The sequence below is a fragment of the Megascapheus bottae genome, chromosome 2 (genome assembly GCF_031878675.1).
Source record: "Megascapheus bottae isolate mThoBot1 chromosome 2, mThoBot2.hap1, whole genome shotgun sequence".
In the NCBI taxonomy this organism is placed as follows: Eukaryota; Metazoa; Chordata; class Mammalia; order Rodentia; family Geomyidae; genus Megascapheus; species Megascapheus bottae.
Genome location: NC_143510.1, coordinates 5,292,237 through 5,302,272, shown reverse-complemented (window position 1 = coordinate 5,302,272; position 10,036 = coordinate 5,292,237). Strand labels below are relative to the sequence as shown.

The following is a 10,036-nucleotide window of genomic DNA, read 5'->3' as shown; positions in this document are numbered from 1 at the left end:
TCTTCTTTAAGTGATTTTATAGAATTCAGCAGTGAAGCCATCTGGTCCTGATTTTGTTGTTGTTGTTGAGCAATGTCTTATTACTGATTTAATCTTGTAGCTTATTTTAGGTATGTTCAAATATTCTGTCCCTTCATGTTTTAATTTTGGTAGGTTATATGCATCCAGAAATGAATTTTATTTCTTGTAGGTTTGTTGGCAAATTAGTTATGCAAGAGGCAACTTAAAAGATGCTTTTTTTTTTGCTGGGTTGGTGAAGTAGCTCACTTTGTATGTGGGCCCTTTGATCTGTGCTAGTCTCTTCCAGTCCCTTTGCAATCACCTTGAACTTCTAGAAAGGCCTGATTAACAGATAAGCATCTTAGGTAGAAGGAAATCTGCTTCTCAAACAGGTAGAGCCTTCTTATCACCTTCAAAGAGAAGAAAAACTCCAGAGATTCTCTGTCAGGCAACTTATTCATTCCCCTTCTCATTCCAAGGGCACAAGGATAGTAATTCTTCTAAAAGCCTTCAAGGACACAGACTGCTTATCCCTGTGACTGGAGTCTGTGTTTTAACATTGGTTTCTTTCTCACTCCCTGGCCTCAAGTCTCCCTCTTTAATCTAAAGCCAATGTCTGTCCCCTGGATGATAGCTGTAGATGGACTTATATTTTTGTGTTAAAGTCTCTATTTCATTAATTTAATCTCTAATGTTTATGGTTTATTTTCCTCTACTGACTTTGAGTGTTGATTTGTTCTTTTTGCCCTGAGTTACACAAGATTAGGTTGTTTATATACAAGATTTTTTTTTCCTGTTGGTCCTGGTTCTTGAACTCAGGGCCTGGGCCCTTGGCCCTGAGATTTTTTGCTAAAGGCTAGTGCTCTGCTGCTTTGAGCCACAGCGCCACTTACAGTTTACTGGTGGTTAATTGAAGATAAATGTCTTAGGGACTCTCCTACCCAGGCTGGCTTTGAACCTCGATCCTTAGATCTCAGCTTCCTGTGTAGTTAGGATTATAGGCGTGAGTCCCTGGTATCCGGGCATCTAGCATCTGATTCATTTTGAATTAGCTTTTGTTCATGGTGCAGGCTTGGAAGCTAAACACAGTTTCTTTGTCTTTTTTCTTTTTGATTTGAGACTGCACCTTGAACCCCATACCTAACTCTTTCACTCACTGGCTAATGCTCTACCAACTGAGCTACGCCTCTGGTACGGGGTCCAGATCTTCGAATAATGAGCCTACTCAAGTCACGATTGGGAATGGAAAAGATGTTTTATTGAGAAATGATGACCCCCGAGGCTGGGATCTCAGAATGCAATGCAAGGCTGTCTCTGAGGGCTCCTTCGACCCTGGAAACCACAGGATTTCCCCTCCTGCCTAGTTAGGATGTTTTGCTTATTTCTTGAACCCCTGGAAAACAAGGCAGGAAACAGGTCAGAAACCATTTGGTAGAACAGTAGGAGTTGTCACTTGGGTGGTAGTGGTGGTGGTATGTGTGTGTGGATGGGGGTGCAGGGGTTTCAGATGCCAGCGTGCAAAACAATCACTAGAGGGCAGGCTTCGTGAAATCACAGAACAGAATAATACAGACTTTTTCTGGTAAAGGATACAGCTCCTTACCTTCTGAAAAATACCTAGTCCTCTACAGCCATCATCTTCCCCTGTAAGATTGAGAACAAGTACCAACTCAAACCAAGTTTAACAAGGATGGCTACAGAGCTTAATGGTAGGGGCTAGCTGGAAAACTTTCAGCTTTAATCAGTAGAACAGTATTGGCATTACAAACGATATTGCAATACTAAAATTTGGAACAAATTAAAATAATAACTTGTTTATACCATTTCACCTCCAACTCCTAGACTCAGTTTTGTGTATAAAGATATCAACCAGCTCAAGCACTGTGGATTGAAAGGTAATAATTTCAGATTTTTAAAAACATTTTCTGTATATATATATATGTATATATATTATGTATGTACAATTAAAAATAAACAAATGAGCCATGTGCCAGTGACACATGCCTGTAATCCTTGCCACTCAGGAGGCTGCAAGATGAGGACCACAGTTCAAAGCTAGCTTGAGCAGAAAACTCTAGGAGATTCTTATTTCTAATTAACCACCAAGAGGCCAGAAGGGGAGCTGTGGCTCAGTGATAAAGTACTAACCTTGAGCAAAAAAACTAAAACTAAAGTGAAAGTGTTGGGCCCTAAGTTCAAACTCCAGTTATTGGTACAAATAAGTAACTAAAATAAATAGAAAATTGCACATACACAGATAACAAAAGTCATAAAGATTTCAATATTTTAAAGACATTCAAGTTTCCTATCATTAAAAACATTGATCATTGGTCCTTGTGAAAACAGAACAAATATTAAACACACACACACACACACACACACACACACCTCTTATTCCTATACACAAGAGCTCAGCCCAACCTTGATTCATTCCTGGTCGCTCAGAACGTGAGTTAGCTTCTCATATACTGTATACTGACCCAGTCATCATAAGCCCCAGTACTGATAAGAAGAGACTGTTGACTATTGCTCCATTTTTTGGAGTTTTACATTTGTTTTTTTGTTATCCTATGGTGGTCCAGAATTGTCACATTTCCAAAAGGAGCATGAATCCTTTCCTTAAAGTTTCCTAAGCAAGCTGTTCTGTTCTCTTAGCACACATAGTACATAAATTCCCTGGGTGCTAACTTGGGACAAATAGCCCAGGGGATGAAAGCAGTAGAGGAATCCTTTTTTCTTTCTCGGTTTCTTTAGTCTCCACAGTCTGCCTTTCTTGCTCTCATTGACTCAGTAACTATCCATGACTCTAAATAAGAAATTCTAGAGGCCAGGAGTTTGGCCTAGTGGTAGAGTGCTTGCCTAGCATGCATGAAGACCCAGGTTAGATTCCTTGGTGCCACAGACATAGAAAAAAGCCAGAAGTGGTGCTGTGGCTCAAGTGGTAGAACTCTGGCCTTGAGAAAGCCCAAGGACAGTGCCCAGAGTCTGAATTCAAGGCAGGACTGGAAAAAAAAAGTTATGAAACAAAGCTTGCTCTTCTAACAGTTCTCAGAGGAAGTTCTTGTTTGCCATGTATCTTTCCAGCAGTGCAACTTCTTGTATAACTTCCTTAATTAAAATCATTTTTTAAAAGCACTACATTGAGAAGGAAAGAAATTAATGATTTCTAGAAGCAAAATAATATGCCTAAAACCTTCAATGAATGCATCATTAAATTTGGATGGGAGATTTAAATGTCATATTTTATAATACTTGAGAGTTGGAGAGAAATAGACTGTTGCATGACTAATGACAACTATGTAATATATATATATATATTTATATATATACTCTAGACTCTATGTTGCTCTTTCATTGCAGTGATAGAGGACCTGAGAAAAGCAGTTAAAAGGGGAAAGGTTTTACTTTGTCTCATGGATCTAGAAGTTTCCATCCTAACTAGCTGGACTCCATTGTTTAGGCATGGCCCCATTGAACTCTAACTATATTGTCTCCCAGACTTTCTACCACCTCCCAACAACACCATCGATTGAAGACTAAGCTAACAACATAAGAGTTTTAGGGTGACATGGACATCTAAACCATAATAGATGCAGAATTCATGAAAAGCACAGACTTGGCACTAATCCTTCAAGCTTATAATCCTAGCTACTCAAGGGACTGACATCTGAGAATCACAGTTGGAAGCCAGCCAGAACAGAAAAGCCTAAGGGACTCTTCCCTCTAATTAACCAGCAAAACGTCAGAGTGGAGCTGTGGTTCAAGTGGTAGGGTACCAACTTTGAGCAACAAAGCCAAGTGAGAGCCCCAGTAAAAGCATGAAAAGGAAATGAAAGTATAACTCTTTTATTTGTCCATGCCATTGTTCAGAATTTGCCCTAAGATCCATTCAGATTTATTACTTATTACAACATTGCTATTTTATGTAATAGCGAAAAATAAAAGAAAAGAAGCGGCTAGGAGAAGGAGTAAATAATAGAGAAAAATGAAAGACGGGAAGGAAGAAGAGGGGAAGGGAGAGAGCGAGAGAGAGGAAGGAAGGAAGAAAGGAGTGCATATGACAATTGCTTTAAACACTTGCTACCACTTTTCTATAACAGATGCACCTATCCAAAAGAATGTGTTTTACATTGCTTTATATATACCAGTTTTAAAGATAAGCTGCTATGTTTTAGTTTTAGAGACTGAAACATCTCTAAACTAAACAAAAATAAAACAGAAAGATTATTAAGCTGGGCGCTGGTAGCTCACACCTGAAATTCTAACTACTCCAGGGTTGAGAGCTGAGGATTTCTGTACAATGTCAGCCTTGGGCAGGAACATTTATGAAACTCTTTTCTCCAATGAGGTACCAAAAAGGCTGCAAGTGGAGCTATGGCTCAAGCAGTAGAATGCTAAACTTCAGGCACTGGAACAGTGCCCAGGTCCTAGTTCAAGCCTCCAGAACAGCCCACATACATTTAAAAAGAAATAATAAATCACCTTGGAAAGAAATTTCTGTGGAAATGTACACACTGACATCCCCGGAGATAGTCGAGTGGGAAGAGTTTCTGACGTAGCTAGTGAGTGATGAGGGTTCTCAGTGAGAGCAAGAAATAAGAAATAAAATCTGAATTCATGTTCAAAGGTTGTGGAAAGCTACTGAGGTGACTCATTAGCTTCTGTCAGCTTCTTCATTCAGACTTTCAAATATATATATGTCACCCATGAAATGCGTACAAAGCCAAGCACTCACAGCTCACATATATAATCTTAGCTAGTCAGGAGGCTGAGATCTGAGGATCACCGTCCAAGTTCATGAGACTCTTATCTCCAATTAGCCACCAAAAAGCCAGACGTGGAGCTGATGCTAAAGTGGCAGAGCAGTAGCTTTGAGAAGAAAAGGCTCAGGGACAATGCTAGACACCTAATGCAGGCCTCAGGATTGGCACACACACACACACACACACACACACACACACACACACACACACGAATATCATCCAAACCAGGGACTGAGGACACATGGGTGAGGGGAAAGGTCAATTGGTGAGACAGAAATAGAAACGTTCTGAAATTGGATTAAAGTGGACAGTAATAAGCCACCAAGAAAAATGAGGAGGGAAATAGAAAATTACTTGAAAATTACTCTTAATATCAAGTCTATATAGAGCATATTAGTGGGCAAAATAGCTATGAACTATATTAAATATCTTTACTCTGCTGACAATCTTGTTATTCCTGGTCAATTTGCCTATGTTTTCTGCACTTTGAAATGCAAAAGAAAGCACACAAAGATTAAGTACTAAAATCATGAATCCAGAGTCCAATGGTGTATCTGTAAAGAATCACACAATATCTTAGCCACATGTACCTAACACCATGAGCTGAAGCTGGGTGCTGGAAGCTTACGCCTGCAATCCTGGCTCTTCAGAAGGCTGACAGTTGAGATCTGTGGTTCAAAGACAGCCCAGACAGGAAAATCCATGACACTCTGATCTCCAATTAACCACCACAAAGCTGGAAGGAGAGTGGGACTGAGCAAAATGATGTTGGTACTAAAGTGTGACGTTATGGCCAGGGTGCAATCCCTTAGCTTTTGTACTGAAGGCTGGTGCTCTGCTGCTTGAGCCACAGCATCACTTTCAGCTTTTCGGTGATTAATTGGAGATAAGAGATGCATGGTTTTCCCTGCTCAAGGTGGCAGTGAAGCAGAATCCTCAGATCTCAGTCTCTTGAATGTCTGGAATTTGCAGGGGTGAGCCACGAGAGCCCAGCTGTTCTTTTCTTTCACACTCATGAAAATGGAAATGAATATTACTTTCTCTATAATTTTATACATATGAAATAACATTTTATATACTTGCATATTAGCATAGTGAACCTAACTACCCACCAATCAACTTTATGGAAAATGAATGGACAATTGTGATTTACCTGTCCCTTGTAATGTTTACCTGTTTCTGACTATTCAGTTTTTACAGCTGTATTGAAGTAGTACAATGTATTCCATAACATGCACTTGTTTTCACTTATTTTACTGAATTTATAGTTTCACATCCTTTACAAGATTTACTCTGAAAAGTTCTTCAGCGTTTGTGTGCAGTCACGCACCAGACCCACAGAAATCACAGCTCTGATTTCTTTATTGATTTTCCTCATCTTGTTATTTCACTAAACAGGGTTAATAAAACACATAGCTTTTATATGTCTCCATTAATTTTATTTTGACATCATCTTTCAGAGAAAGGCTTTTACAGCATAAGTTAAAAAAGAAAGGTCCAATATACTATAACTTTGGATCTGACTAAGTTCTAGTAGCACAATTAAATAAAATGGGTTGTCAAAATAGCACTTTTCTTTAAAGTAGAAACTTGATGCAAATAAAAAAGAAACCCAGAAAATATATCAACAACAGAGCAGAGGAAAATGTAGCTGGTAACAGAACAAAGCAGAACAAAAAGCCTATGTCCCTAGAATGACAGAACATTAGAGGATGAGTTATAAATAAATTAGATGACATTTAAAGACCAAAAAAATGGGGCATATCCAAATATTTGGATTCCTGCTGGTGAGAAAGGGATACTCACCCGGCAATATGAGCATGCTCACAAATATTATGGATTTTCTAGTATTTCCACTCTCTTGCCTTCTCATTAGTTCTAAAACAGGGGCCATCCTAAAATGAATGTGTTTGGATAGATTATATTATACTAATGATTAGAGGGCAGGTAGACAGAATGAAGATGATCAGCAGAAAGGGAGTTCACGGGACACACAAAAAAATCTAGTTTTTTTGGAATATGCAGAAGATGAGGAGAGGTTTCATTCTTAGCCCAGGGTGACCTTGAACTCCTGATCCTCTTACCTCTGCCTCCTAAATGGGGCTTACCAGCATGAACCACCACACCTGATGCTTTGACAGATATTGCCTCTGCCTTCTTACAGGTATTCCTCAGACAGAATGGATGCGTTACAAAGTAACTAATTTATTGGCATATATCTGGATGTTAAGTGTATCTAGTTCATCTGTATAACTTGAAGAGTTTTTTTTTTCAAATAATGATCAAACCTATAGCATTTCAATATCCATTGAGGAGAAACTATGGCATATTGCATTAAAAATTTTAAAGATCTTTTTACATTCTTTCTTTAAAACCACCAGAAGGGCCCCCTCCCCCTCCCATGTCCCTCTGAGACAATGGCAGCCACTGTCACTGACAACACTCACAGGTCTGGCTAGAAGTGAGGCCACCTTAGTCTTTTCTTTTTAACAAGTCTTCCTGCCTCGTAAGTCCTGACAGCATGTCACGGAGAGTGAGGACGAGACATGCCATACTCCAGGGTCTCTCTGGACAACACTGAGTAGGAAATGTCACCAGTTTTACACAGCTCTCTTTCACTGCTGGAGACAGGTGCTCCTTTGGGAGTTCAAGAAATATTGCATTTATAGTTTTTATCTCAGATCCTTCCAGTGGCATTTTTGGGTTTGGGCTTTTTTTGGACTATCTATTGTTAAATGAACAGAATTCTCAGCCTGAGTCATGTCGAGGAATCAGATCCCTTACAGAGAAGACTATTGATGATCCTGCATAGAGACAAGGTGTCCTGATGATTAATGGAGTCTGCTAGATTAATATAAATTAATATGTGAATGGGGAGGAGACAGAGAGAAAAAGGATTAACTGAAGATGATTTTGATGGTCATCTGTGAGGATGTATGCATTGAACTTACCTAAAATTAGTTTACACTTTACCTTCTCTACAGCAACCTTTGGATGTCTAACAAATAGTCATCAAACAAACATCAGGGCTTTGTATTTAATTATTATGACTACTGTAGTGAAAGGGATTAATTAAATGCACTTATTCTAAATGTAGAAGGCTTGAATGTAGTATGATTTAATTACAAAAGAAGTTGTGTGTTTTTTCTTAATTTGTGAAAGTTTATGGAGCCAGTAAAATAAGAACACATTTCCTGTTAAACTTTTCTGAACAAGCAGAGGAGTAGAAATATTTTTAATCCTTCAAATAATGGTCCCGATTAACATAATGGCCTGAGACTTAATCAGATTTTTTTGTAACATGTATTTTTACCTGAGCCCTCAAGTATGTTATACAATGCTAAAGCTGTGTGCCTTGATATTAGCAAATACATAATATATCATTATCAAGAAATTACAGGAGATAGCTCATACCTTAAGAACTATGCAAAATGAAAGGGTGAAACAATGGGCAAAAATCAATTTTGTTTTCATTTTCCTCCAGGAATATAATCAGATATATGCATAATGAGGCTGGTGGGTAAGTTCAGGACTAAGATTTCAAATTGGGATTGTCTTGTACATTCTATTCACAATTTGAAATGATGTCCTTCAAGCAGCTATGCCACCAAAAAGGAAGAAGAGGAGGAGGAGGAGGAGGAGGGGGGGGAGGAGGAGGGGGAGGGGGAGGAGCAGGGGGAGGAGGAGAAGGAGAAGAAGAAGAAGAAGGAGGAGGAGGAGGAGGAGGAGGAGGAGAAGAAGAAGAAGAAGAAGAAGAAGAAGAAGAAGAAGAAGAAGAACAACAACAACAACAACAACAACAACAAGAACAAGAAGAAGAACAAGAAAAGAAGGAGAAGAATAATAATCTCATTATGAAAACAACAGATCAGAACTGTCATTTCAGAGCCCAAAGATGCCAGCTTTGCAGGGAACAGGTTGAAGAAGGAAGCAATCCATGCTAGGGAGACAAAAGGAAGCTGTGAAGAAAACCAGAAGCAGTTGGATAGGACCTGAGCTGGGACAGTGGAGGCTGGGGTTTGGGGGGGTTGAGTCCTGGAAAATGTTCCAGGGCTGTAAATTTAGAGGTAGGCTTTGGTGATTGTTTATGAAGTCCAAATGTGTGCAGAACTTCAAGCCTCTTGATACAATGTCTCCAGCTCTTCAAGGATTTTGTATGAATTTGCAAGAATGCATGGAATGGTTTGTTCTGTGTTGTTTAGTTTTTGTTGTTTTTAGTTTTTATTATTAGGCTTTAAAAAAATCAATTCAACACTTTCTTCTTTGTTGCTGGTGTTGTGTCTAGGGATTAAACTTAGAGCCTAGGCATTGTCTGATGAGAATCAGCTTTGTTTACATAATTCCATGTTCTTCCTATGGCTTGGCCTACTGACACCCCTTCTCTGTGGGTACTTTCTTGGAAAAATTCTCCAACCCACTCTCCAGCCCAGAATCTTAAATCTAAGTATAAAGGTTCAGGTCTCGGTGAGAGACCTGAATTCTGTGAACAACAGTTTCCCAGAACAAGACTTGATCCACAAACACTCTGAATTCCCCAGCTACCTGACACCCTGTTGCTAAACTCATCCAGGGACAGCTGGACAGGACACTGGAGTGGAAAGAACAGGAAAGGAGGCAGAGAATCGAAAAGTGAAGTGCCAGGGGGGTCCAGCACTCATTGGTTTCTGAACAACCAGCGTCTATAAGCAAGTGTATTCATTCAGTTCAGAACAGGCAAGGTTACTCTAGGTAGGTGCAGAAAACAAGGTATCCATCTTTCCTGTGTTTACAAGCATTAACATAAGACAGAGTTTGTGTTCCTAGTAATAACTCCCTGTAGCTGGGAAGCAATGAGAAGTGGTGACACAAGCATTCCTCTTAGTCCCATTCTCTCAAGTATCATAGGGTCCAGTAAACTGTGATTTATACACCATTGCTTCTACCTAATTGTAACTTACACATTTATCTTTCCTTGCCTGTTTTGACCTGTCCAGGGTCCAGTACTCAGCTTTCTGGGTAGTGAGTCCTGAGTATCCTACTTAAGTCCTGTCATTTCTGCCCCCTTATGCCTTGCCTGTGTCTGTCAAATCTCCTCATATCACCACGACTTCCTCACTTCAACTTTCCATTCAATTTGATCTGGTCTGTTGAGTTCATATTCTTTTTTCTTTATTCCAATACCCACATGACTTAGTTTCCTAACGCTGTCCCCTAGTTTTTATCCTCAAGGCTGGCATTCAACCACTTGAGTCACACCTCCACTTCTGCCTTTTGATAGTTAGAGATAAAAGTCT

General features: G+C 39.4%; 1 long non-coding RNA gene across 1 annotated transcript in view; it reads right to left on the bottom strand.

The window, feature by feature from the left end:
* Window positions 1-1,286: 1,286 nt before the first annotated feature.
* The window catches only part of LOC150066295 (uncharacterized), a 28,562-nt gene continuing 19,812 nt past the window's right edge, over window positions 1,287-10,036 (bottom strand). The window contains exons 3-4 of the long non-coding RNA XR_016532912.1: window positions 1,604-1,644; window positions 1,287-1,393 (exon numbers count right to left, since the gene is read on the bottom strand). This is a non-coding gene — a long non-coding RNA (uncharacterized LOC150066295). The remainder of the gene's footprint in view (window positions 1,394-1,603; window positions 1,645-10,036) is intronic.